The sequence below is a fragment of the Pithys albifrons genome, chromosome 7 (assembly GCF_047495875.1).
Source record: "Pithys albifrons albifrons isolate INPA30051 chromosome 7, PitAlb_v1, whole genome shotgun sequence".
Taxonomy (NCBI): Eukaryota; Metazoa; Chordata; class Aves; order Passeriformes; family Thamnophilidae; genus Pithys; species Pithys albifrons.
In genome coordinates, this window is record NC_092464.1 from 13,542,711 (window position 1) to 13,569,787 (window position 27,077).

The 27,077-nt window shown below is 37.0% G+C and overlaps 1 non-coding gene and 1 pseudogene across 1 annotated transcript; both read right to left on the bottom strand.

Annotated features, from left to right (window-relative positions):
• Positions 1–3,648: 3,648 nt before the first annotated feature.
• Positions 3,649–3,720, bottom strand: TRNAG-UCC (transfer RNA glycine (anticodon UCC)). Its single transcript has one exon. It is a non-coding gene; the product is annotated as a tRNA-Gly (tRNA).
• A 10,991-nt stretch (positions 3,721–14,711) lies between these two features.
• Positions 14,712–14,827, bottom strand: LOC139674796 (5S ribosomal RNA; annotated as a pseudogene).
• Between the last annotated feature and the right edge of the window lie 12,250 nt (positions 14,828–27,077).

Genomic DNA, 27,077 nt, shown 5'->3' on the forward strand with positions numbered 1-27,077 from the left:
TTTATTACACATTTATCAGGCAGAAGCTATGGCTACATAAGTCAAACCATGCACTCAGAAAGGCATGGGGGTGTATGTCTTTAGGTGTATATGTATGTTCCTCCTTCCTCTCCCTTTGCTTCCTTCCTTCCTTGCTTCTTTCCTTCCTTCTCCTATAAGTTCCAAGAATGATGTAGAAGTGCAAAATCCTCAGTTTGCACTTTCACTAAGTGTGTAGCAAACACTGAATAAATGTGTCTGCTTTACACTCCAGAATGATATAAATTAATTGTAAGGAAAATGGCAAAATATGAATACACAGAACCAGAGAAGAAAGCTGAGGAAATCAGCAGAATGATACCAGTTATCATGTTAACTGTTTAAATAGCTTGTGAAAAAAATATTATTGATATTTTTATTAAATCTCTTGCTTGGATTACTGTAGATGGAAAGATCAAGGTCTGGTTTGATTTTTGTTTTTCTTAAAGAAGGATGCTGAAAATTTTGAAGAGAATTTCTACTGATGTTTAAGATATTGTGCTCCTGCCGGGAGGCAGATATTGATGGAAAGTTCTCCCTTCTGTTTCTAAGACATCTATACTAGCAATAGGTAAGTTCTTTTTTTCCAAAAGAAGGAATAAATCAAAGAGAAATTACTACAAGAAAGATGGAGATATCTTTTACAAGAGCTTATAGTTACAGAATAAGGAAAAAAGTTTCAAACCCAAAGATAGTAAGTTTAGATTAGCTACTAGAAAAAAAAGTGTTTACTGTGATGGTGGTGAGGTTCTGAATAGGCGGCCAAGAGAAGCTGTGGCTGCCCCATGCCTGGAAGTGTTTTGTTTAAGGCCAGGCTGGATGGGACTCTGAGCAACCTAGTGCAGTGAAGGGTGTGTCTGTCCATGACAGGGAGGTTGGAACTAGATGATCTTTGAGGTCCCTTCCAACCCAGGCCATTCCATGATTCTATGGGTCTTTGATTCTATGATTCTATGAATGATGTTGCATCTGAATGTGATTTTCATCCTGCTCCTGGAACAATGTTGTACCTTCCTTGGTAGCTGCTTCCAAATCTACATTACAGCTCCTTGCTAATAGACTGTGAGATGCTATTAAATGATAATTTTTAGCATAGAATGCTATCATTATGGACACTACAAGGACAGTTATGCACCTCATGACTTTGCACAATTCCAACTGAAGTGCCAAAACAAAACCAAACAACAAATGGCATCCTTGCCTTCCTGAGCAAGGATAAAAATAATAATAAAAATAAAACTAATCCAGGAGTATCTTATACTTCACAGGTTTTCAGTAGAATTACTTTTTTAAGCCAGAAGAAAATGCCTAGGTTGGTATTTCCTCCTACTACATAAGACCACAGATATAAGAAACTGTAAGAAATACATCTGGGAAGCACAACTGTATCTATCAGAACAACTTCTACAGGAGTGGGTATATTTATAGTATTGGCTTATAATTTGTGGGCACATAGGACACGGAGTCTAAATTCCTCTTGAAGTTTCATATGTCATTGTCTTCTTCTTCATTTGTCATCTGAGAGCCTGAAGGTGATAGGAGTACCTATTAATGGACCTTGAGGTACACATGTAACATGGAGCACGATGCCTTGCTCGCTACATCCGGCCACTGGGCTCACTTTGAAGTGGAGCATCCCTCATGTTCCTCTGGGTCTAGATGGCTCAGCACTTCTTTCTGGAGTATTTTCCGGGCTTTCCTGTGAGGATTTCCCCTCTAGTGCTATCTAGACTTATATAAACAATTTTTTTTTCCAGAAGTCTAATTTGATTCAAGTAGGGCAGCTAATCATTGTGACCCGTTACCTTAGGTTTAGAAACATACAAATTGCAATAAGAATCTAAACAAGAAAATCCCTCTGGTTTGATTTTCAGTCCATTGTCTACTGCTGACCTAGCACCCACCCACTGCTTCCGGATCCTTTTCAAAAAGGACAGAGGATTTTATCCTCTTTCAAATATCAGTCCCTTGTAAATCTATCTGGTTTACTTTAACCACATTTTCACAGCTTTTTCCTCCCATTTTCTACTCCTCCTATGAATTCTAGTCATTACCCATTGCTATGAAGTGCAAATGGCTAGAATGACTCCTTGGGCTAGCTTAGTTCCATTAGCCCTTTGCTTCTTTTGATTTCTATAAGCCTATGAGTGTATTTTTTCTCTCTTAAAGCAAAAAAACCCAAACAAACAAACCAAAACAATACAAAAACAAAGAAAAACCAACCAAACGAAAAAGAGACTGAAACAAAAGAAGTGAACATTAGTGTATTCACCTTTTCTTCCATGCACTCCCAGCTACCACATGAGTAGGTCTTGTCTTCAATTGTCATCTAAACAGCTTTTAGAAATATAATAGAAATTATTGGAAAAATGCTTTGGGATAGAGCATTTTATCTGAAACAGTTGTCAAGAGACAGATTTTAAGTATTAGAGGAATCTGAGCTGTGAGATTGACAATGATTTAATTGCATCACCAAAACTGGTGGGCATTCTCTGAGACCTAAAAGACCACTCAGACAATGAGTCTTTAAGGGAGGTACTTACCTCTCAATTTTGATGCATCATCTGAAGGTGCCAGCTGCTGGCTCTGTAGTGAACCATAGCTTGTGTGCATTCCTCAAGCTCTCCTGGAGTAACACTTTGTCCTTTTGCTACCCTGTCTCTCAGTCCAGCTTCTGGTGTTGTGTCCATTCCCAGGGAAATTGCTAACATCTTGTTTTGGACCTCTGACCTCAGTTCTGACCTTGACTGGTTGGCTTGACACACAGAATCACAGAATGGCTGAGGTTGGAAGAGGCCTCTGGATACCATCTGGTCCAACCTGCCCTGCTTAAGCAGGGACACCTAGAGTCAGTTGTCCAGGTCCATGTCCAAACAGTTTTTGAATATCTCAAAGAATGGAGACTCCACAATCTCTGTGGACAACCTGTGCCAGTGCTTGGTCATGCTCATAGTGAAAATGTTTCCTAATTTTCAGACAGAACCTTTCATGTGTCTATTTCTGTCCATTCCCTCTTGGGCTTCACTAAGCACCACCTAACTCTTCTATTTGCACATTCCCTGCAGTTATTTATATATAATAATAAGAATAACCCTCCTAGTCCTCTCTTTTGCAGGCTAAACAACTCTTCCAGTCTTTCTTCACAACAGAAATGATGCAGTGCTTTAACCATCCTTGTGGCCCTTTCACTGGTTTCTTCTCATTATTTCCATGTCTGAGGAGTCCAGAACTGGACACGAACATTGCTCCAGGGGTGGCCTCACCAGTGCTCAGTAGAAGGGAACCTCCTTCTGCCTATGGACAGTATTTTGTCTACTAAAGTCAAGGCTACCCCTGACTCTCATTCTTGCAGGGACACCTTGTTGGCTCATGCTCAATGTGGCATCCACCAGGATTTCCTAGGTCCTATCCTGGGAATGCAGGTGGTCAGTGTCTATGGGGGTGCAGGATTCCACCTGTCTCTCCATATTAAACCTCACAAGGTTTCTGGTGACCTGCCCAAGATCCCTGTGGATGGCAGCAGCACCCTGACCTGTTGCTCCACGTGACCTGCTCGAGATCGCTGTGGGTGGGAAGCAGTGCCTGCCTGTGTGGCCACCGCCCCTCTGGGAAAGGTGTCAAAAATGAGACTGCGTTGGCCGGGAATCGAACCCGGGTCAACTGCTTGGAAGGCAGCTATGCTCACCACTATACCACCAACGCTGTGCTGCCTGCATGTCTCTGCCTGACTTCCTGCTTCATTTCCAAGTTTCCTCCTTTCCAGGTTTAACCACAGGGCTAACTAACCGCCCACCACAAGTACAACAAAGGACTACTGAGGGAAACTTTCATTTTCTCCACAGCTGCCAAAGCTACTGGAAAATTAGAAACTTGTTTGTTTGTTTGTTTGTTTTTAAACATTGACAAAAACTAAGGTCTTCTTCAGTGAAATATTTTCAATGTCCTGATTAATTTAAAAGAAATTCCAAATAGAAGAACTAAAACCTTCAGGAATGACACTGTAGATAATAGAACAATCAGAAAAAAGGCCAGCTAACTGCTCCCATCTGATGGAAGAAGCATCTTCATTTCACCATTTTTAGTAAAAGAAATAGTGTTGCCAGCAGTAATGTTGAACTATGATGAGATCTTTATTTCATATCTGAAAAACTAGGTGGAAAAATTGTAATGTACAATGTATGTTGTCCTTTCTATCAACCACTGTTCTTGTTCTCTAAGTATCATCCAAAGAAATGTAAGATCACATGGAAAATGTAGCTGAAAATAAACTAAATACATTTGTAAAAGGTATTTGAAAAAGGATTATCTAAAACACAACTCTGAAATTTCAAATCTCAAATTTTATGTACGTTTTTATTACATAATGTGTGGTGAAAAGTTTTCTACTACAGAGGATACAGCCAACAAACTACTTGAGAGGAATAAAACTCAAAAACTTACATGTGGTCAGGATATCCTATGAGTGACCCAGGGCATTCTGGAGGATCTGTGATTTCACTTCTGAGAATGTCCTGCTTACAAACAGATCTGGTTCTTAACATGCAGGAATGTATTGCTTTTCTCAGGAAGTTTATGGTTGAAAGCATTCTGTGCCAGCTCTTAGTTTCTCAGTAAAGGCCCTTTCAGGTCTCTTTCAGTCTCAAAGGCTCAGTCTTCACTGCAATGGTAGTCAGAAAAGGGGCAAGACCCAATATTGGTTAGACATCCATTGATTTCCCAATTCTTGACCTTTTCTGTCCCTTGGCATCTAAGGAATGAATGGGTCCATAGCCAGTCCCCAGTCCTGTGCATGCTCTGACCATTTTACCCAGAGTCATCTATTGTAGGTATCGGTGACATTTTTTGCATCCTGAAATGAAAGTCTACAATGCCCAGCTACACCACAGTAAGGATATGTAGTCTTCTCTCATTTTCTCTTCACATTTCATTGTAAAAATCAGCAGAACCAGAGAAGTTTCTATTTGGAAGGCTCTGCAAATAGCTTGTGAGGATATACTCTAATGTGGATTTATAATTAAGACTTAACAAAACAAGCTAAGATGGCTCTGCTGAATGATACAGGGTCTATTTTCACTTTATGTGAGATACAGAGTGCATCTATTGCTTTGTAAATGCATACTTTACTTATGTGGTGCATGCACAAGAAACCTTTACTTTTTGGCACCACATTTTCTGTGAATTTGTTGTGGAACATTTTTACAATTTTTGGCCATGAGTCAATAGGCTAATGATTTAAGATAGGATGGGACACACTAAACTCACTGATTATAATAGCTTCTGAAAAATGTGTATGGTATTGAATGATTTTTATTCTTTTCTTCTAATCTGTAGACACCATAAATATTTTCTAGGAAAACTACAAGGCTTGAATGATAATTGTAAGCCTATTGACAGCTGTTTCCAACATTAATGAAGAGTAGGGTTTAACAGTCACCAAAAATGTCTATTCTTCACATATTATATAGTCCACAGAACCTGAAAGTCTTAGAAGAATATTTCTCTCCTTCAAGCTGTAGTCTTAACTATGCCTTTTTTTGGGATCTCACCATCCTGTATTTTAAGACAATACAGAGTGAAGAAGGGGATTTTAAAACGCTGTGATAGAACTGGAAAGAGAGATGGATTGAGGATAAAACCACTGGATGAGGATTGCCAGCTCTGAGAAAGCTGGAAGCTGAAGAACAGAGAAGTGGGATGGGCTAAGGGGATCTCTGAAAGGCAGCCACCTGCATCTCAGTTCATAAAGCCTCTTAAACATGCACAGGATTCCTAAAGTATTTAAACACTAAAAGTTACAGATAACTCAGAGGGCCACATTCCCAAAGTCAAAATAGTCTTATCCTGCTCAAGGAATTCTAGAAACACTTCTGAACATCTGTAGGCACCTGGAAATCTGCTGACATCTGACCTCAGTGTTCTAGTCCCAAATGCAAAGCCTCCTAAACTTCAGTAACTCTTGTATGTTCAGATAATAAATACACACTGCCAAATCAGGGGCTCTGCATGAAATTCATTCTGATTATTTGTTTTGCCTCTCTCTCTCACACACACACATATGCACATGGATTCCAGTAGCACTTGATGAAGCAGATCAAATTAACCCTTATTACATCTTACCAGAACAAGATGAGCAAGCAATGGGAGTCTTTCCTAATCTGGTTTTAATTCACCAGGCAACAAATCTGTTGCCTATGAGTCTACTGCATATTGCTTATGGCTGAGAGGAAGTATTTTACCATCACATAATTAAAAGGATTTCTACTGCACACATAATGACATGCTCTATGCTTTCTTATTAAAGGTTTTCTTTGTTGGGGTTTACACCAAATTAGTTGCATATGTAACTGGTTTTGCTGCAATATCATCTTCAACTACTTAGTGCATCATCACCATAACCTCTCAATTAACCCTTGTTTCAAAAACTGCTCAGGGCAGGTGAAGCAACATTGTTTTTCTGGCAAAGAGCATGCCTTGCTCACTGCTAGTGACACTGTTATTACCGAGGATCTGGGCATGCAACATATGCTTTTGGTTTACAGTGTAAGGCTTCAGCTAATTTTGTAATTGATGTGCTGTAGATCCATACATTGTAGAAATCCAGAAGATATTCAAAAAAAGTTACCTAGATGTTTTCAGGATTGACAAAATATGTTCCTCAGAAATTATTTAATATTTAGAAATGAGCTATATGATCAGCCAGACCTTTACTGACTCTCTGTGGTGCCTCAAGGAAACAGAATTCACTGAACTTGGCTCTATTTGATGAGAATACAAACATTTTAAGAAATCCAACATTAAACAAAGGATTATTAGAAACAAGGTGGGTTGTTCTGTGGTTTTTTTTTTCCTTTGAACTCATGTTCAAGGCAGCTACTCAAGAAGGCAGCTAAACACCATTGTCACTATTCCAGATTTATTAGCTGGATCTGAGATTTTAAGTAGGTGGACTTCAGACATTTTCATCCTTATACTTCCATAAGAATATGTGTTCTAGAGGACCAGAATTATAGATACAGTACAGACAAGAATAGTAAAACAACTTCTGTTTCTGCAGATTGAAAATGTAGAAGTCATGTTCATAGTTTAGTATCAAATATTATTAAAGACACCCAAAGATACAGTAGGCTGTTGGGTTTTTGTTTTTTTTGGGGGGGGGGTGTTGGTGTGGTTTTTTGTTTGTTTTTTTTTTACCTTCCAGCACGCTCCTGTTCTCTATTCCTATTTCTCCATTTCTTGCTTTTCTTTTCCTGTTTCTTGGCATATTTTTAAGCAAGGCAAGGAACACCCATAGCCTCCACCTAACTTTAGAAGTCATCACTGGAAGATTTGACTGTGAAGACTAAATACAAAGACCTGATTGAGAATACAATTTTTTTTTTAATAGTAGAAAAAGTCAGGCTCCACAGAAAAAGATCCAGATTTATTTTCTCATTTTATTTTGTATCTTCGTTTCTTACTGTGTCTTGTAAGGGAATGTTTCTGCTTTTGTTTTAGACTAGGTTATCCTGACTGATTTTTGCCACAGAAATAATTAATCTTTTTATTTATCTTTACTGTATAATGCTGCACATGTATACAGTGACCTGGAGTCTAAGATTCTTCTTAAATCCATCTCCATATTTCTAGGATCTGAAAGGGCATAATAGGAGATTACTAAATTCTGCATCTTTAGGGAACTATGCACATGGAAATACATATAACATGGTGCTTGCATTTAGTTGTGTAGGGATTTCTCTTTTCCCATCACCTTTGGAAAAGGTTGGCATATTTCATTTTTTATGGTCAGTTAAAAAGATTATGCTTTCCAGAACCTTGTCAAATGGGTATGATTGATGCATCAGTGGAAAATAAATATGGGGGAAATTACTCTGGAGTATTTATGCATTAAATAAACTAACATCCACTATCCCAGAGGCTTATAGACAAATGAGCAATTAAGCCACTTGATTCTTGCACTTCCATGTAGAAATTTACTTCTATGAAAATGGGGAGCACTGTTTAAGGTGGTTGTGGGTATTTTTCTGCGCTAGACTTTTTAATTGTTTTTGTCTGGGATTTAATATGTGCATTGGATCATATAATATATTTCTGGTCAGAACTGTCAGGTGAAGTCATTTTAGAATCATAGAATATCCTGAGTTGGAAGGGACCCACAGGGATCATCAAAGTCCAACTCCTTGCCCTGCACAGAACAGCTGGGCATGATTGCTATAAAAAGGAATCTGGTTTTTAAATACATATTCATTTTAGAGGAAAAAATTTATTATTTCCAATTCCTGCTGTGATTCAGGAAAGCCCATCTTATGGTTTCTTCTTAACATTGTTAGGACTGATTAAAACTGGGGTATCCAGAGAGGTCTGTGGGAAGGACTGTGGTGAGGAAAAGAGCTGGCAGTGTCCTGGGCTTTGTGAGCAGGTTATTGTCAGGAGTGGAAAGGGGTCATTCCATCTGCACAGCCCTCATTAGACCACATCTAGATATTACATTCTACAAATTTAGATCCCCAATACAGGGAAAAAAAACCCCACCAAAACTGGAGTGAATGCAACAAAGACTATTGAGGTGTTTGGAGCTGGAGCATTTACCCAATGTAAAGCGCCAGAGGGAGCTGGGACTGATCTGCCTGGACAAAGGAGGTTTGGGGCAGAAGGTACTTCAGGTCCAAAACCAGTCTTCTTCCAGTACCTAGGAGGGATCTATGGGAATGTCGAGTAGGCCTACCACATTTTATGCTGGAAAGCAAGAAGCAGAAATTGAAATAAGGTAGCTCCATCTAGATACAGGAAAACCCTTTTCCCAAAGAAGATAATTGAACAGAAAAAACAGGTTGCCCAGTAAAGCTCTGCCTCTCCATGGGGATTTCAAAACATCACTGATTAAAGACTTGGGTAACTTACCCTGATGTTATGGGTAACCCTGTTTGGAGCAGAAGTTTGGAGAAGAGACTTCCTGAGGTTCTCTCCAGCATGAATTGCCCTGTGGCATCCAGAGTCTCTCTGACTTTTAATATCGGGGGAAAAAATAAACACCACCATTAAAAATAACAATGAAAATTATAATTATTAAGAAATAAAAATTTGTGATTTTTAGATTTTTAGTGCATCCTGCATAATCTTCTACACTACCTTAGCAAACCAAAGTTTTATTTTAGAGGCATTTTAAGAAGTCTCAGTGGTTTTTGTTCAATATTTTGAGATCATTAAGTGGAAAGCCCCTTCTTCCAGAACTTTAAAGCACTTTTAAGATCATTAGTCTGAACTTTAATGTTCCTCTTATTCAGCAGATATGATTTTATTTATTTTAAGCAGTCTTGATAGAAATAAGTAAAAAATTCCAAGTAAAGAATTTATAAATATATAAATGTTAACTATCTCCACTCAATTTTCAACTGTCTAACATCCATCTGAATTTGATGAGGAAAGCTTTTGGTGAGGTTATTTCAGCAAAGCAACTTCATTCTTTACCAAAAAATGTTGTACATTTATACTTTTAGGTACAAAATGCTATGACATTGTGAGCTGCTCTATCATTCCAGTGGTATGAGACAGTCTGTGTCAGAGATAATACTTTTGTTCTTCAAAAACATGAAACTCAAGTGAGAAAATTAGAAGTAGCAGCAAGAAGACATGAATCTGAAGAGGGAAAAAAAAAGAAAGCACAGCAGAGGAATTTGTAATACAAGTACAAATTTCATATTTTTGCTGATGTCAGTAATCTTGCTGAAACTAGTACAGATGGTATTATCATCTGTTACTGAGTATAATCAAGACATTTTTCAGTATCAATGTGCCAAAAACCTTCTGATGGTAAGGTGACTCTATGCCGTATCAGGTTTGATTGTAACAGTCACTGGCTAAGTCAGTTGCCCTTTCCCTCACAACCACTGATTTCTGGAGCCGATTTTATGCTGTAAATAGAATTGGAATTTTGGTTTTTAGAAAAATATGAAGTATTTCACACAAGACCTACAATTATAATAGATAGTAAAACCTTGTATAGATATAATCACAGATACCAATATATTTTTTGCCTTCCCTTACAGTATTTTAATATTAATACTTTAGGAAAAGCCATAACTTCCTGGCTTTTATTTCCTCCTCTTTACAGATGAAATTTGTTTCCTGAGAAAACTGCTGTACTATGATGATTAAATATATGGCTTCTTGATGAATACTTAAGCACAGTTTTAATAAGGGGTCATTAAATTTGACTGATGGGGCCTCTACAAACAATGTCACCTGTCACTCTGCGCTCAGTGAACGGAAACAGGGGAACAGCTGGTTTCAGTTCTCATGAGTTTCACATTTTCCTTACTTCTGCATCACATTGGATGAATTCCTACATTTCTAATCTTTCTGTTTAGTCACAGCTGAAACATGAAGGAGAATTTATACCTGATCTGATATGTTTTGTCTAGTTTTGAGTTGAGAGTTTTTAAGTTGAACTACGAAGTTTGAGATACTTTTTTTTCTCAGAATTTATGTATCAGCCCATTTCCTTTCAATTAGGTAGAAGTTTGGAAACTTTACTAAACTATGCAGTCAAACCTTGTTAGCTCCTAAGTATCAAAAAGGCCTCAAATGAGTTTGCTTTCACATGATTGCATGTTTATTTATATTATGATTCCAGCCTGAGAGAAAAAAAACCAACAGTATAATAGATCTGCTTTTAGAAAAGATATCTGCCAGATACAAGGTGCCTCATCTATCACATTAGTGAAAGCCTACCTAGCTAATTATTGACTCATTACTGCTTATTCCTGTGAGAACAAGCACAGTGTCAACAATGTGTCATTACCCTGTACACCTAGGAATAATGGTTAACTTGTAATTCTGTCGTTACTAAATGGAATCCTTTGAAATAAGTCAAAACCAAAAATAAATCTGTAAAAACCCCAACAACAAAAAATACATCCTTGTTCTAATTAGTCTAAAGAAGTGTACATAATCAAACTAAAAAAAAAAATTAAAAAAGTATAAAATATCCTTAAATACTAGCAGGACAGCAACTAAATAAAATATAGACTAGACTATAGAAGTTTTAGTGATCTGATCTGATACTGAACATGTTTGCCTCTTCCATTCCATCTCTTCTACAATGACTTTCTTATAAAGTGTGAATTTACAGAACATTTTATAACCTATATTTGAGTCTTAATATCTGTATAGTCAGGTTTCCTGAGCCTTAAAAATATAACTAACCATGCATCTGAAAAGGAATGTAGAAATGAGTCATCAATAAACATTAATGAAATCATCAATTAATGAATGAAATGCTGTCAATTTAATTGTGAATAATTATTATAGTTTTAATATTACTAACTATAAACAAAGCTCTCAGGGTCTGAATGAAGTATAAAATTACTCAAGAGAATGATGATGATGATGCTAACTGTTCTGGCTTCTATGTTTAAAATAAATCCAGAAAACTAGAATCTAATAATATTTAATAGTTGTATATTATTTATTTGCTGATCATATTAACAACCAAAAATTTTCAAAAAATAGTTCTGCTTTCATAGAGTTTTAAGTATCAAACACTGAATAGACCAAAATTCCTTAGTTTCTTGCTGAAGATGTTGCAAAATAATCTCCACTTAAAGTAGTAATTCAGTAGTCTGAGTCTTTTTCTCCCAAGAGAACTGAGAAACTGAAAATCATAAGCTGATCTTTAACATCACATAAAAAAATTAAAATAATTCCCATACTATGTGGTAATATAGACTACCCCCATCAGATAAAAGCCAAGGATTCCACTAATTCATGGAAATTTAGGCATTAAACAATTCATTCAACACAAAAAAGGCCAAACACAGTACTTGACTGTTTAAATTTCTGTAATATATATGAGGTCACACTTAGATTAAACATTTCAGAAAAAAATGAAAAATCACAAATGAAAATATTTTCTCTGTAAATTTTCATAAATTCCTTTGTCTTATAAAAAAAAAAAAAAAAAAAAAAAGTTGTCATCTTGCTGCCAAAACCACACTTGCCAGTGCCTAGTCCATGAGCAATGTCTCACTACTCACAGAGTCAGGGAAGAAATCTTGTCAGTGTAGAATTATAGAAATAATGGGAAAAGACTCTTTTGCCACTCAGAAAGCATTTGTGACTGTAAAGCAATTTACAAAGCAGAGTACAGCTCCTCCACTTTGCTGTGCCATATATCATACCATAGACTGCAGTTTGCAGCAGTAATTTTCTGATGTTCCTCATCTCCTATTCCCACACTCTTCATAAATTGCACTATCAGTTGACTTTGCCTGCAAACACACCTGTTCTCTAGCTGCACTGTTTCCAAACACATCAAAACATTATTAGAGATGCTGTGCTTCAGAATTTTTAAAAATGAAAATAATCTGAGTTTAGTGTATTTGGAGGTGTTTTCAATGCCAGCAGTTACCCTAACTCTTCTGTTGTCTATTGTGGTTATGTCTTCTTCCACTTCTAAATTTAATATAAATAACTTTTCTGTAGAAAGAAGGGGTCAAATCCTCACAAATTCTCTGTAGACTAGCTTGTCTTCTTCTTCTCATACTATACATAATAACTGAGATTATTTACTCTTGCTCCTAAAAAATCTGACACTGGAATTCAGTCTTTGCCCTTTGATAACTGGTATCTGAGTCTTTCTAGTAAAGGAGGAATCAGTGACAGAAAACATACAAACAATCCCTTGTCTTATCTGTCAGTGTACAAATAAGGCTCACCTCCCATAAAGAAAATAGAGAAGTATGTGATCACATAATTAAACATGGTTTCCTTATGCCTTAAGAAAGGCAAACTACTAAAGCCTTTCTGAACAACTTCCTTCTAGTAGTGCTTTTATGTTGGATCCAAGCTTTGCAATCTTGATGAACTATTTCTGCAGTGTTCAATAAGCAGCTCCTTATCTTTCCCTGAAGAAAATAAGAAGTATCCTCCTGAAGAATCACACTGATATTCTCATGGATTGCAAGTAACCTTGGGGCTTCACTACAGCACTCCATTGAATATCTCCCTGGTCTTTAGGTGGGAATGAGGAGGGACATTCTTTTTTCACAGCTGTCACTTCTCTGCAGGGAAGGGATTTGAGGGATGTTAGAGACTGAGAATCCTGATTATTTTAATTAGCAGCAACCCTGTCATTTTCTCCACAAGAGCAAACTCCTGCTGGCATCTTTGTGTTTATCCAGTCCAAGGCTCTCTCCAGAACTGCCAAGAACATTTCTATTTGGCTCCAAGCATCTCACAGTGGCTTAAGAACAGTAAGTAATTGGTCTCACACATAAATTTGGATGTGGATGTGCTCCCAGCAGGATTGCCAGAGTAAAGCGACTACATGGCTGCTCTTCCATGATGTGATTAAGGCACATGACATAATAGAGAGCTCTATTTTACAGCCTCTTTTACTAGACCTTCTCTTATTTTTAATTTATTTTTAATTCTGCTCTGAGATACTTTGCATGAACTCAGATAGGAAGCTGATACAAAAAGAGTGGTTTACAACTGCTACAGAATACTTCACTTTTCTGTTTGGTTTTGCTATACGGAATGCACAATTTTGCATTTAATTTATATATCATTGCCATTCCTCTGTGCAACTGAGAATAGCAAAGGCAGGATACTAGGAATGCAGTTTAAATAATCTGAAACTGTTTTAAAGAAACATCTGGAAACGATCTGGAAACCATCAGGGTAAGTCTTCTTTAAAAGAAAAAACACCAAGGAACAACCTTTCCACTGAAGCAGAAGTTAGGAACCCTAAGTGTAGCATAAAAAGACTCAAGTCAAGTTAACTATCACATTCATTAACTGAAAATTTGACTAAGATTCAAGATGAAACATAAAAACAGAGACTATCAAACACAGATTTCTATGACAAATTAATGTGATTATGAGAACTACAAAGAGTAAGTAAGTGTAAAATCTGTGAGAGACAAGAATCAAAACACCTCAAAGGCAGTAGGATAACAATGTGAACCGAGAAACTGGAGAGGATACAGTTTAAAAAGTTAGGTGAAAAGGAGAAGGGGGCAGTTTAAAAGGACAACAATGTGCACATCATGATCTCATCCAAGGAAAAAGGTACCTCTGAAGACAGCAACCGCAAAGGTGTCCAGGTCTCTAATGGATCCATGAGCTGGACAGAGCATGATACAGCTGCCATTTAAACAATTCATTTGAAATTAGTAGACAACTGAATAGAATCGATTTTTTTTCAGAATCCTGGTATCAAGTCAGAACAAAATTCCTTGTTACAGGTCAAGGATGGAGGTTTTTTCCAATCTTAATGATTCTCTGATTCTATGATAACTACAAGTGACCCACTCTTATAGCAGTTACACATGGAGATGTAGAATTTTCTTTTAATGGTGAATAGGAAGCAGATACAGCTGCCTGCAAAATATAATATCAAAAAATTGTTCAGGTTGAAAAGATCTTTAAAATCATCAAGTCCAGCTGTTAACCCAGCACTGCCAAGTCCATCACTAAGCTGTGTCCCTAAGTGCCACATCTCATGTCACAGCTAGGCTTCACGAACAAAGATTTGGGAAGGGCTCTGCCCACGTGGGTGTGTCCTTCGAGCTTGCACAGTGGATTTTTTAGGTGAGGCACAGTGTGAATGGAACTGGACCCACCCTTTAACTCCTGAGGTTCATCTGCCACATCTCAGCAAGCTTGGACAGTGACAGTGAAGTCAGGACTAGAACGCACAGCCCCCAGTATTCCCAGGACGTCTCCCATCCAAGTACTAACCCGGGCTGACCTTGCTTAGCTTCCGAGATCTGATGGGATCGGGTGTCAGGGTAGCATGGCCATAGTTGTATCACATCTATATGTCTTTTAAATACCTCAAGGTTCAGTGACTCAAACACTTCTCTTGGAAGTCTGTTCCAATGTTTAACTATCCTATCAGTGAAGAAATTAATATCCAATCTAAACCCCGCCCAGGTGCAACTTCAGGCCATTTTGTCTTGTATCACTTGTAACTTGGGAGAAGAGACCAACACCCACCTGTCTGCAACCTCATTTCAAGTAGTCCTAGAGCTTCCCCTTGGACCTCCTGTTCTCCAGGGTAAACATCCCCAGCTCCCTCAACTGCACTTAATAAGACTTGCTGCTCTTCTTTGGACATGCTCCAGCACCACAATATCCTTCTTGTGGTGAGGGGCCCAAAACTGAACACAGCATTCAAAGTGTGACATCACAAACTATTGTGATCCACCCTGTTATGGGTTTAGCCAGGTGGGCCTAAATTAGGCTTTAAAGTTCAGATTAGGCCTGAAATTGTCAGCTGACTTGAGCTGGACTGAGCTAGCTAACACCTGACTTCTTCTAGCCAATAATATTGTATTCCATACCATACTACATCATCTCAAAGGGTGTAAAATACAGTGTGTGGAAGTAAAATGTTTGTTCTTAGCTTTTCTCTCTGCTTAAGTCTGTCTCTGAAGAACCAACTTCTCTAGAATGATTTGTAGTTAAAATGGTAGAATTTGTGTTTACTGGGAAGTGGGAAGTTATTTCTTGTTATACATAACTTGTGTAAGTGTGTGTTATATTGTAGTATCCTCTTAATTTTCTCTTTTCTGTATAAATACATGTAGTTAGTTTCAGCATAGACCTGGCTTTGGAAGTTTTTTTTCCTCTCTCCCTCTTCTTTTTCCCTTAGCTGGTTGGGGGGAGGAGGGACCCTTTTCACTCTGTCTTGGACAGTTGGCGTTTTGCCAGCTCAACCCAGGACACACCCACATATTTATTTTGTTTAAATAGATTATTTTATTTTGTTTTGTTAGGAATCTCCTGAGAAGTCTAAAGAGCTGAGTACAAAACAGCTGTTTACTTTAGGTTGTCCTAGACAGATTTTATTTTCTGATGAAGCCTTGATATCTATGACAGAGTTTACTATATGTAATTTGGTTTATTTTAGAAAAACATTTGAAATAAACAGTTGTCTTTTTTCTCTAGTAACTTATACGTGTCAAGTAGAAGGATAAAGGATATGGGAATAGTTGAGTTAGGGTATCTTGCACTGTAAATATTTTCTAGTGAGCAGGTACTGCGAGGAATTTTTTTAGTATGTGTAATCACTGTGATATTTAATAGTTAAAAGTGTTGTGCAGGAAATGTAGTCACATAAGCTATCTTGAAATTCAAGGAATTAGGGAAGTTAATTAAAAATCAAAATTGCCTTTTACAGAACCACCTTTATTATTCACACAAATTTGGGAGATAATGAACAATTTTAGAGCTAATATTTAATAAAATTAATTAAAAATAGCAACAGGAACTGTTTTAATTTAATTATTTTTAGCTTGTTTTCAATCAGAGCAACTGGATAATAAGATAGTTTATCTTAAATTAATTCTAGAGATTCTGTAAATTATTTACTTCTGGTTTCCCATGTGCTGTTCTCTGACGTCAGCTTCTGAGTTGATCTGACTCACTTTGTTATTGAATTTATTCAACTTTAATCTGGGCCAGGGAGAAAATAATTTATTGTTGGTTTATGAGGCAATCACTGATGTAAGAACACCTCGTCATTGCTGCATCGTTTCAGTCACTGTCACAAATATATTATTAACCAAAGTTGTGAGCAAAATTCATGGTAACAATTAACATTAGTAATCTGAGAGAGAGAGAAAGGAAGAGCTATTTTGGTTTTGCTTTCAAATTTAGGACATTACAAAACTTTCATTAACATATATATGGTGTACCTATGCTTGTTTTCATTACACTCATTTGTATACTTTCCTGCTGAAAGAAATATTCCAAACAGTAAGCTGAATTATGCTTGACGTAGTGGGAGGACACTAATTTGCCCCAGCTGACATTCTGATAGATACCATAAGTGGCAAGCAAGTGCCAATAGCATCACAGACTATTGTGTTTTCTCTGACTGTGTGGAGTAGAGAGCAATTACTTATTTAGTGTAAATATTTTCCTATCCCACTAATCCAGCTGGGTGTTCACAAGGACTGAATCAATTGTTTGTTCATCACAAAGATTAATTTCAGCTGGTGCTGCTTTTCTGTCTCTGAAGAAAAAGAAAAAGCAAAACAAAACAATATACAATCTTTAACTGAAAGTGAAGTCTCAGCTCTCTTATTCCATGCAGATGGTGCTGTTTACTAGCTATCTCTCCATGCAGGAAGAAGACCAAAGCCTAGATGAATTACAGCTGGTTCAAACTAATCCAGGCAAAAGCTGGAGTTAATGAGGAGTAGAAAAGTAATTTGTTGAATTCTGTGATTACCCTGATCTCACACCTAGTCAGACTACAGTCCACTAATAGCCTACTCAGTAAGCAAAAATGGCACCTTTGATGCCCAAATTACAGTGTTGTCAAGGTCATTTTCACCATCAAGTCATTACAGACCAATCTCTCTCTAGTTACTGGTTGAAAAAAACACCTTATTAGTCCCATTGAGAATGAACCAAACTTTTATCTTTTTTAGGTAGGATGTTAAGACTGACTGAGTTTACCCACCATCTGGGTTGGAAGGGTAGGGGATGCTGGAGCTGATGCTAATCTGTGTTAAGGACAGGCAGCTGCTGAGAGAAGAGACAGGGAAGTGACTACAGTCCAAGTACTCCATAAGTCCTCATAACAGAGTGTCCTTCACCTCATCCAGACAGATCCATACTCACCTCCATGTCAAGAAAGTATCAGCAATATTTTGGTACATCTGCAGATGAATGCAAATAGGAGGTAAGGTGACAAACATCACTTGCGTCAGGAAGGGTCTGAATAGCTCTGTGCCATATGAAGTTCATGCTTCTTCACACCATGAAGGCAGCTTGAAGGAAGAATATGGTAATGCTCTGACCAAATAAAACGTGTTCTGTTGTGGATAAATAAACAGTAAATGAAATTAAAAAAATAAGAACAAACGAAAGACCTAAGTAGCACTTGCACCCATATCTGTGGTTTCTGGGTGTAAAGGATTTGCCTTTTGATCTTGCACATGAACTTGCTGCATGTCAGCAGACATGTGCTGCAAACTGGATCCATATCTATTTGAATTTCATCTCTTTGCTTTTAAAAAGCAGCTTTTCTAAAGACAGCAGACAAATCTCCCCCTTTTCTATTGTATAGTCTGTCTGTGTGTATAAAATGGACTGTTATTCTTGGCAGAGTAAATTACTAATATTTTCTTAACCACCAAATGAGTATAAACATTGGCTTTGCATGAAAAAAGGCACACAGATTCTCATAGCTTTACTTTGCTTCAGGTTATTTATTGGGCTATGATGGTCTCAAATCATAACATTCCACTCATTTGAATATCCTTTTCTTCTATAGACTGAGAATTTATAGAGTCCTTAGCATCCATAATATTATTTTTATTTGATTAATGAAGTGAGGATCCATTCTATTTCTTAGACTTAAATGCCATCACTGGAAGAAGTAAAAAATCTGATTCACACTGAAGGAATACATGAGAAATCACACAGAGATGCAAGGGCGATTTGTCAAGACACAGGGGTAGTCACCTTATTGACTTCCAAGAAATTGCAAGAGTTAAGAACAGACAAAGATTAAAAAACCTTCTAGTACCCATTTCAGAGAGACTAGGTCAAACCATCATTGACAAACATCACCAGGAATCATTGATCCTGCCTTCAGGCAAAGCAGTGGACAAGATGACCCCCAAAGGTTTGTTTCTAGCCCCTATTTCCTGTGATAGTGTGATGAGACCTAAAATTCCTTGGGAGCAGCAGGTGATACAGCAGCAGCCTTCCTGTGAAGTTAGCCATCAAGGATGGAAAGATTATTTTCATAGCTGCCATTGAAAACAATTTTTATTGAGCAGAATTATTATTGCTTTGATTAAATTTTTTTAACTATGCCTTGTCGCAAGCCTATGTTGTAAACCTTCAGACAAGGTAAATCCTCAAGGACAATAATAGAAATCTTACTGGATTAATGCATAACTTTACAGAGGTTTTGCTGTCTGGAAATGAGTGTAAATTTTTTAACCCCAGTCATATTGAGCCTGAAATACAACTTTGGGATTCTGAAAGTGATAGAAAGCAAGGATCCTATTTGCAGGCAGACCTTCCCTTTCTTTACTTCAGAGTATTCATATCACATTAAAGGATTGCCTGATTTTAATTTTCTTATTTCAATAAAAAAAAAGATCCAATGGCAGACAACATTTAATTTATTCAAAAGGATGTTGTTAGGAAAAAAATAAAGTGCACACACATGCAATCATAACAATGTTGTGTAAAAGACCATAGTTTCCTGAAAAATGTAATTTTATATTCTCAAGTTGTGTTCCTTTGTAAAGAATTAAAATGTTGACATTTCTTGATAGGCAGTATGATTATTTGATAAGATTACACAGATAAAGTGATGTTCATAATTTTTCACACATAATTAAATACAAGAAAAGTAATACTTTAAATAGATAAGCAAGCACACAATGGATAATTATGTGTATGGAACTTCCTGTGCTAAAGTGTATAGTGTCTAATTAGACCTTAGGGGACAGTGCAAATTTACTAATCGTATGTGCAAGTCACAGCCTACATTTCATACCAAAGTTCTAGACTCCTGTCTACATCTGCATGTAATTTGCTTATTATTTTAAATGCACAATTTCAACTCTTTAACATTCAGTTTTGATTGGTTTTGCTATGTTAATGGGATAATAACATCATTCATAATCAGTGTTCTCCAAATGTAAATGATTTTAATTGTTCACACATAATAGTGCTCTCTATTAAAAACACATACTGATGCCTCGTTGAGAAAATTAATTTGCTGTGTTTGTTACTATAATGAAATAAAAGTTGTTCCAATTTAATGAATTCAGCAGTAGATTTCATAACTTCATTATGAACACAAACTCAATTTTCTGGGGGTAACTTACCATTAGTTCAAATGAAAAGATTCATTCTCTGGAAAATTCAGGAGTCACTGGTTCTATTTCTTGGGGTCATTCCAATTAATAAAATGAGAAATATTTAACAATGCCATAGAGTGGGTATTTCAAAATGCAATTGAAATAATTCTTTCTGCATCTTGAATTTCAGAGTTTCCCCAGCTGAATTGCTATTTTTAAAATAGTTTCCCAAGGGAGGAAACAGAAAAAACACTGACATCATTTAACTATTTTCATGCTAAATTATTTAAGGTCCTTTTGTAGCTTCTCTCATGAACTTGAAATCTATGGTCCTGTGTTTGTTCAGCAGATCAACAGACTTGCAGAGCTTGTCACCATTCAGCTTGAAGAAAATGAATTACTACATTGTAAAACCAAATACTTTTAATGCACAGATGTGGAAAACATCATCTCTGAGGCTTCCTTAATGAATACCACACTTAGTTACTTCACCACTGCGGGGTGTAAAACTGGATATTCATACTGAGCTCTTGCTCAGTAGTATGAAAAAGATTATAGTAAGCCAATATTGACAATATATTTAATCTGATAACTGACACCTGACATATAGCTTTGGGGCCTTCTTTGGCTAGATCTTAAAACCAAGTTACTAATCTTTGGAGCTTTGATAATGAAACCTTAGGGCTACTAGGAAAATAGTGAGTTAGCATAGATAAAGGAGAAATCTTTTCTTGAACTCTGATATCTCAAACATTCCTCAACTATTATGTCTGTTCCATTTCCAGTTAGCTTTTTGGGCATTTTGGTTTTTGGAGTCTTTTTTTGTTTGGTTGGGTTTTTGTCTGGTTGTTTGTTTGGTTTTTGTTCTTTTTGTTGTTGTTTTTGGTTGGGTTTGTTTTTGTTTTTGTTTTTAATGTAAAGACTAATTTCCACATGTTTCTGAGTTCCTATAGGGTCCTAAAATCCTTCCTGGAAAATCAGTCCTAGACCAATACAGAGTGTAGTTCTCAATTAGGAAACTGTTTAATATGTGGCTTTTCTGTGCCTTAGCATTTCTGCTCACATTCACCACTCCGTGCCTTTCTGGGACATACAGTTTATAAGGTACTAGATTCTAAGCACAGATATGAAACAGTTTTTGTAGCAGATCAGGATTAGTCATATAATGCTGTCTTCAGGTCTTCACACAGAACTATGACTTTCACAACTGTAATTAATCCATACCTAACTGTAAGCATATGAATCATTCTTAGTGAAATCAAGGAACACAGAATTCCACTCCATTAAAATTACATTGCCAAAATACAAGCTAAAGTTTACTATACTGTTATTCCTGTGATTCAAGAAAGGTTTAAACTTTGTTGGATTTAGTGAAATGCTTCCAATACCAAACTTAGAGTGCCGAGTTATGTATATGTTGATCAAGTGGATGTGTGGATTCAAGGGAACAAAATTATGGCATTGCTTTCAGCTCTGAAAATGATGTTGGATAGTTCAAAAGGTACCTTCTTCTCAGTCATCTTTCTGAAATCTGTGTCGATTTTTTTAATTCAGTGAATTAGGATAGTTGAAAAAATTATCCTGACTTTTCAATGTTTAGCCAGAGTGAATCGAAACCTCAGACCTTTTAAAATAATGCTTAAGAAAAATTACACTCTTGGACACCCTTGAGTTCTTGGGTACTGTGACAGAAATTTTCTATTTATACTAAAATGATACCACTTCAGTAGACACTATAAGTGTATGTGGTATTTTCAGATTATTGCACAGAGAAGTCATCTTCAAGTATTTGCCAGTTTTTCATAAAACTCCAGTTTTCTACACAATCTGTTATTAGGAGCAAAGCAGTGTATCAGTTAGCTCATATGAATTTTATCTCACAGTAATCCAATTTACTAGCTACATGATTGAATGAAAAGTGATCCTCTCCTGAGCATAGTCCAAAGGAATATATAGTTACATTAGAATCATGGAACAGTTTGGGTTGGAAGGGACCTTAAAGATCATCTACTTCCAGCTCTCCTGCCATGGGCAAAGATGCAGAGACCAGGCTGATAGCCCCATCCAACCTGGTCTGGAATAATTCCAGGGATAGGGTATTCACAGCTTCTCTGGGCAACTTATTCTAATATCTCACCACCCTCACAGTAAAGAATTTCTTCCTTAGGTCTGATCCAAGCTTACTCTCTTTCAGTTTACAGCCATTATCCCTTGTCCTATCATGACATGTCCATGATAAAGTCCCCCTTCAGTCTTCTTGTAAGCCTCCTTTGTAAGGTCTCCCCAGAGCTTTTTCTCCAGGCTGAACAGCCCCAGCTCTCTCAGCCTGTTGTTATGGGAGAGGTGCTCCAGCCCTCTGACCTTCTTCATGACCTCCTCTGGACTCGCTCCTTCCTGTGTCGGGGGCTACAGAGCTGGATGCAACACTCCAGGTGGGGTCCAAAAGAGTAGAGTAGTGCAGGAGAATCACCTCCCTTGACATGCTGATTACACCTCTTTTGATGCAGGCCTGGACACATTTGTCTTTCTGGGCTGGGAATGCACATTGACAGGTCACATTAAGCTTCTCCTCAACCAACACCCCCAAGTCCTTCTCCTCAGGGCTGCTCTCCATCCATTCTGTGCCCAGCCCATACTTATACTTGGGATTACCCCAAACAAGGTTCAGGACCTTGCACTTGACCTTGTTGAGCTTCATGAGATTCACACAGGCTCACCTCTCCAGCCTGTCCAGTTCCCTCTGGATGGCATTCCTGTCCTCCAGCTTGTTGACTGCACCACACAGCTTGGTGACAGCAGAAAACTTGTGGTGAGGGTGCACTCAATCTGGCTGTCCGTAGTAATGATGCTGAACAACATTATTCCCAACATTAATATCAATTGATAACTAATTCAAACTTTAATGTATAAATACATAAAAGAAATCAGCAGACTTTGTGTGCTCCCATGTTGAGTTTAATTTGCTCTTATTTCTTTACCCAAGGCATAAAGAGAATTTACTTCAACTTATTATATTTCCACCCTTTTCACCCCTCTCCAAATCCATCTATGAATAGCCCTTTCTATTTTCCATCATAACAATTGCATAAATATCTGTTTGGTTTTCTCTTTATTTTATAACAAGAATCCAGCATATGCAAAATATTGAGAAGAATGGGGTTTATTCATTATAATTGGAGAATTATGAGAAGAAAATGTGTGCATAACCAAACTGCCTGTGTTACAAATTGCATATTAGAAGATGCTTTCTGGAAGGATCTTTATGTTTTCTTTTCCCCCAAAACAGGTAGTGTTCTAGTTGTTAAAAATAACCAAAAGAGTCTTGGTGATAACAAGAAAAAGCAAGTTCTTTATAAAAGTTTCCTGTTAGTGTTACATGTATACAGTTAGCAGATAGGGCTGAGGGTAAGTAAGATCACAAATGGTGATATAAATAAACAAAGAATGAAATGTTAATTCCATAATGAGAACTTTAATGAAATTGCTGGAGCTTCAGAAGAGAGCAGAAATATATTCTTTCCTTCTTGTAGAAGGATTAGAAACTAATCTTTTTCATAAGCAAAAGCCACTCTCTATCTATCCTTTGTAATGCTGCACTTTCCAAGACTAATTTATGGACAGAGGTAGAAGGAAATTTAGATTTTATAGTTTTTGCTTTTTTGCCTTTTGTCTTTTGGGGACTTGGAATCATGCTACAGGCTCCAGTGGATTTCCAGCTAAACTCTACAAAACTTTGTAGTACATTATAAAAGTAAGTTTTAAGTAGGATCTATAATAAGGCATTTCAGGTCAATTCATTAACCAGTTCTCTTAGGAATGCTTTAATTACAGTGCTCTGAAACCAGAGGGAAAAATGGTAAATACCGTAGAACCAACAGACCAATATTGCTAATTAATATGGATTGCAGGAGAAAGTGTTGACTAAAAAGCCTTGGATGAAGTCTCGGAGGGATAATGAATTATGATCAACAGGGATTTATTAAAAATAGACCTGCTAACAATACTAGAATTCTGTGCACTTTCTAATACCTTTAACTCACTTGCAAACTTTTTACAAACATTAATTAGTTGTACAAACATTTTACTAGTTTAAGTAACTACTATTATCCCAACTAAATAGTCTGACACATTTTCAAGTTGAAAGACTTGCCCGAAAGGAAGCAGTATATCAATGGCAGACTTGAGAACAGATATGGCCTGTGTTTTCTTGGTTTTTTCCTAAGTCTTGGTATGTCAGACCACTTTCCTTCAGGGCTTGATCCAAAACCTAACAAAAATCAGCAAGAGCCATTCAGCTGACCCCGTGAGGCTTTCAATTGCCAACAGAGAGACACATCAGAATATTAATCAGAGCTACTGCCAGTAAAAATATTAGGTTGTAATGGTACAAAAAAGTGACGGTATTGTGGGTAAGGACCGATTGTCCCTTCTCCTACTTTAGGGTAATAGTTGGAGGGCAAAAGACAGGCTAGGGAGAAAGTACAGGGTGCCCCTGCAGTACTGGACCAGTGCCTCAGTGTGGTGTAACAGCATGCCGTATCATTTTTATTTTTTTAAGAAATGCAAAAGTAAGTTATTACTAAATGACAACTTTTGCAAAAGTATTGGTGACAACTCCAACTATCCAAGTAAGTTTAAGCCATTTTGTGACTCTTTATAATACCTCAAAATCTTTGAACTGTTACATTAGCTTATTATTTTTGTCACTCTATTATGCATCTGTCTATTGATATGCCACAAAGGATTGTATTTGCTCACTGGTTTCAACTATTTCTGCATGCTGTTTGAAATGGGCACTGATTCACTTCCAAATGTGGTCACATATTGGTTCTGCCAAGGCCTCCAAACATAAGAGGGGGTAGGGCAAGATTTCACATGTAAGACAACTATTGGCTTTGTTGTAAAAAGCATAATGAACAGGAGGTATTTTATAATCTCCTTGTATGGAAATTAGCTTACTTTTCATAATATAAGATGAGCTGTTATTTTGGTACAATTTTTGTACTTTGAAAAAATTAATTTTGTGATGAGAGGTAGTTAAGTTATATCAAAAGGTTCACTTAATGACTCTTTCCCAATTTTGCCTAATGTGATCAGCTCTAGATGCTTTGATTACAGGATCCAAATAGAATTGGGAAACCCAACATGACTCAGATGAAAATCTGTCAAGTGCATGTGATATGTAGTGTACAAAAGAATGTATAGACAGGTAGCCCTGCTTGGTTTGGGGTTTTTAAAAATTATTTATTTTTTTAATAAACTATATATTTAGCCACACTTATAAGTAGAAAATCTTAGCAATAGTACTGATAAAGTCCTGATACCAAAAATTGTGCAACTGGTCTTGCAAAATGGAGCTCTAAATGGTCACCAGAGGGCACAAAATGCCTTTGAATCATCTTAAGTGGAAGACATACACCAAAATTCTCATACTTGGTCCCTTAAGCTAAGTTTAAATAGAAATCAGTTGTGTTCAGAAGTTAGTAGTACAACCTAACATCAGGTCATATCTCTCATTTGAAACCAGACAGCCATTTTTGCCTTGGTGAATAAATCCAACCTCACATACATAGGAAATTTTGTTCTGTTCCTTTGTTTGGGAACTAATTCCCAACTTAAAAAGGCATATCTTTAGCTTTAAGGTATGGAAAAACTCATACTAAATAATTTCACCCTGTGAAGCCTATGAAGACTTCACTCATTTCTAAGGCTGTCTTTCTATTTGTGGGGCACAAGGCAAAGAGTATTTGCTAGTGTTGTTAATTCCTGTGAGGTGCAAAGATCCTTTGTCACATGGTACTTCCAATGCAGGTTCATAACCGTCCCTGACTACAGTTTCCAGCAGTGCTGATCTTTCTTTTGCTTTGTAGCTACTAGAGCCAGCAGCATGATGGGCTCTAGCAAGATGAACAGCTTTTCTTTCAGCTCTTTGCTTGAGGTTCCCTTTGGCCAACAGTGCTATCCAAGCTCAAGTAGGGCACTGAGTCCCTATATGATAAAATATGTTCCCTTGACAAGGTCTATGATCAAGACACATGGTAAAATGTTTGAATTTTAGAATATTGCTTATCACCCTTCTTCCACTACTGTGGTTGTAACTATCTAATAAGACAGAAATCTAGTATGGATAACATACAAATTTCCCCTTGTCCATCAAAAAAAATGGACTACAATAAAATACAGTGAGGTCATGGAGTAAGGATGTGAACTACTGTACTGACAATGAGATCAGGAAAAAATGTAGTGGGTATAAATAAATGCACAACTGAGTTGAGATGGAAGCCTGTCCAGCAAAATGTCAAGTTAGGAAAATATACTGAGCCCATACTTCATGAATAACTTCCAGTTGTGAAAACAATATGTGCAGAATCATATCTGTAAAATGTGAATACATAATAATTTGCTCTAGTCCTAATGATTGTTTCACCATCTGTTGTTGACATCAATGACATTAACAGACAATTATTTCAAAACATTTCCCTTCAATGCAACTTTGCTTATGGTGCTGAATGTCCAAATTTCAATAAGCCTATGGATCTTGCAGAGACACTCTGTTCTCCAATGTGTGTGTTAATACCAGCGCTATCAGGCAAAAGAAAGGAAATTCTGATGACATCTTTTTTGAAATTTCAGTACCAAATACTGTGATGTACTACAAGGCAATTCTCTAAGGTGACTAGGAGAGTCTTCCAAATTAAACATGCTGTTAAACTAGATTAAAATGACAAAAAACAGATAAATCAGATTAAAGTCTGATCCTACTCCAACCTTAATTCACATTGCTGTAAAATTATATCATTACCACATGCAGAACAGTGAATTAAAGATCAAGTGCCAGTTTTAAATTTAATTTCCTCACATTTGCCAGTTTCAGATTATCTAGTGCTAACAGCATGACTGACACTTCACAGGCATGCCTGAAAATAAATTCCTCTAATCCAGAACCTCTCCTGCCAACATTTCAGTTGTCCCATGGGGTCTGCTAAGTGGGTAAATTTGGAACCTGGTAGAATAGAGGAATGTTGGAGTATAAAAGTAAAACTGAGGTCTAACAAGGCAGACACAGATTAAAGATGGGGAATTAGGCAAATTCAGATTAGATGTGATGTCAGAAAAATGCCCCTTTGCTCCAAATTGAAGTACCACCTTAGGAAGTGCTACCTGAGAGAGAAGCTCCTGATCAAGACAAAAAATCTGCGGCTGTCTTTCTGTCATGGG